The sequence below is a fragment of the Colobus angolensis genome, unplaced genomic scaffold (genome assembly GCF_000951035.1).
Source record: "Colobus angolensis palliatus isolate OR3802 unplaced genomic scaffold, Cang.pa_1.0 Scaffold5, whole genome shotgun sequence".
Taxonomy (NCBI): domain Eukaryota; kingdom Metazoa; phylum Chordata; class Mammalia; order Primates; family Cercopithecidae; genus Colobus; species Colobus angolensis.
This window is the reverse complement of record NW_012118487.1, coordinates 13,826,005-13,829,307: the sequence shown is the minus strand read 5'-3', so window position 1 is coordinate 13,829,307 and position 3,303 is coordinate 13,826,005.

Here is a 3,303-nt window from a genome sequence, read left to right as displayed (position 1 = left end):
ATCTCTCTCTCAACCAGGCTTTTAAACCCTTTGAGGTCAGACAGCATGTGTGCCTTCTTTTTAATTCTGCACATTTTTTTCTAGGATGTACTTTATATAGATAATTTTGATGGATGATGGTGCAAAAAGAAAGTCTTTTCTGGATATTTTCTTGGTGTAAATTAGGTCACCCTAATAGCATCTGTAATCACTCTGAAGTCCTTCAGGCCATTTAGTTTGAAAAATGTTTTCCTAAAATAAAAATTCTTTCTTTTTTTTTCTTCTTTCTTTCTTTTTTTCTTTTTTTTTTGTGCGTATCATCGTCATTCATCTCACTTTTCCTTCTAACATCAAGGATCTATACAATGCTGTTGATCCCCACTGCTGCGTATATCTTGGATCTGTCTGAGGTCCTAGATCCTATTGCCTCTTCATACTCACAGTCACTGCTCGATCTGGGTCCTCATAAGTTCTATCTGGAAGTTTCAATACAGTCTTTCTCGATGTGCTTCACACTGTTATGGAAATGAATTCTTAAACACCCCTGCTTTGAAGATAGGGTGCTTCCAGGGTAAAGCATAAAGTTCTCCAGGGAGGCAACAGTGCAGTGGTCCAGCTTTGTATACAGAAAGCACAGTCTTTCATTCCTGCTAGGCCACTTACACCAAGTAGTTCTACTTGTTCAATGAATGTGAATCTGGTACATACATTTGATCCTTAAAATATTCTCACTAAACTGCTATCATTTAATGGAACTGTTTAATGTTATCCTGGGTAAGTTACTTACTCAATCTGCCTTAGCATCTCATCTACAAAATGTGGATGAGTACCTACCTCCCAGGGTTATGTCAAAAATTAGATAAGACGAAAAGTAAGTTATAGTATTAGAATGGCACCTGATACATAGTCTGGATTTTTTTTTTAAATGTCAGCTATTATGATGTAAAGGTGGCTTACAAGACCTTTGACCATCTGGCTTCCCTCTCCAAGCATGTCAAATTAATCACACTTCTTAAACACATCTCTTGACCAGGGTGTTCTCACCATGCCCTTTCTACAAACAGAAAGTAAGTACTCTTCTCATTCTTTAGAACCAATTCTAAATTCTCCCTCATATGAGAATTTCCTTATTATTCCATCTGGTATGAATAATTTCCACTTCTAGGGTCCCCAAGACTTCAATATCATTTCTGGAGCACAAGTGATGATATGGTAACAATTATAACGATACTATTATGCTATTACCTGTTATGATATCCAATACAAATAATTTCTTGATGACAAGAAAAATGTCCATTAGAAAATTAGCCTTATTGATTTGTTTTCTCACTATGAAATATGCTCATTATAAAAAAAGAGTTAAAAGAAATAAAAGCAACTATAATGTGATGTTCTAAAGATAATCATCCCGATCATGGATGCATTTACCTCGGGTACTATGCATTTGTAAACACATTAGTATCGTGTTCCATGAAATTTTGACTTTAGGCTTTTTTTTTTAAGACTTTTTTTGTACAGTTTTCATTCTAGGCTATTTTGTTTGTTTATTTGTTTTTGGCCTTAATAGCATATCATTTAAGGGTGTATATCATAACCATTTTGTGTTAGCCACACTATCAAAGCCCTTCTCAGTCATGAAACCTCAAGTACTCTCCTCTTATCCTCCTTCCTTCCTTCTTTCATTTAAAGAGGGACTTAAGGATGTTTTCTTTCATGAATTAAACTTTATTTAACCATTAAGTTGTCAAATGTTACATTTTCTTTTCTGAAATGGAACAATTGTTTGTACTCATGTAATTGGCATTTCAAATTTTACCTGGATATCATTTATAAAAGTTTGCTTCACAGGTTTGACAATACTTAAAATCTGAAAAATTAGGTGGGTCTAGTGTTGCCTACACATACCACCTTCCAATCATCATTCTTCATTAGTAAGAACAATTAGAGTACTACAGAGATTGGAAAAAATATATGGTATATTTGTTCTTGGACATAGGAAAAACATGCCTGGCAACTGGCTGTTAAAATGGCTACATAAAATGTCAACCGTGTCTTCAGCAGAGTTGAATTCAAGTGGAATCACAAATTTTTTGTTTCCTTTAATTATTAACATCGTTTGGAAGGTTAGTCATACCTCTGAAGTGCTCTTTGGTAAGTGTATTTTCATTCTTTATTCTGGATGGGAATAGTATCAATACACATATTTTTTAATTTCATAAAAATAAGGGTATTATTCTTGCCCACATCTAACCAGTTTGTTTTTGGGTTTCTGGTTCATCGAAGAAAGATGTGGGGTCATAAGAGAACTCACGAAGATTAGTTTTATGAAGAATCCTTTAGAGAAAGAGAAAAAATACTAATATTATTAATAACAAATTATGAAGGGTACTCTTTGTTGTTGTTTATGTGTTTTAACAACTCACTGGCATCAGTTGCATTTTTAATTATCTGGGAGTATTTTCCTCTTGGCTAGCTGAATGGTAGGAATGATTGATGCAACATTTTCTAATTTCCTAGTGTACAGCTGAGGCAAATGTAAGAGCTGATGAAAGAATATCCCCTCTGTAGGATCTGCTGGAATAGAGAGGCCTCCCTGGGACAAAATAATTACGCACACTTATCTTAAAGTTGCCACTATCATGAGTGGAAGGCATAATAATATTATGTTAAGATATATTTCCTTTTTCAGTCAATATGGGGACAAAGGAACAGAATAGAGATGAAAGTTTCCCTGTGCTTTTGGAGTTAACTAAAAGATAGCCCTTCAATGATTGTTTATGACAGTGATGCTGTTCATGCTGCTTGGTTAAGGATCTGAACATTTTTACAGTCGATTTTTTTTTCAAATGCTTGTAATATTTTTAGAAAAATTAACTCTTGTCTGGAAATTGGCAAATTATACCTTAATGTGAGAATAGATAAGTTCTGAGGAAAAGGAAAGCACCAGACATGTACGGGCTTTTAGAGGAGTGATTTCTTTTTAAACAACTTTGTGCAAGGAGAATTTCTCCATTAAAGCAAAATAGGACTAAGTGTTAGAATTTCACACTTGCCTGTACTAATCATGAGATAATGTGCACAGTAACAGTTAACCAGTGTTTGTATGTTAGGGGCCAAATTGCATTAGTTTATTAGAGGAAAATACTTTTACAGTGATTTTACTAACTGACATTTAATTATTTGCAAAAAGGAAGTACCTAGAGATATTTTAAAAAACTAGAGAAATACAAAGAAATGATCAATTCAGGGTATAACCTTTGCTCTGAAAACCTTGTTTTGTTGTGGTTATCTTCCTTTCTCCACTTCCTTCCTTCCCTCCCTCCC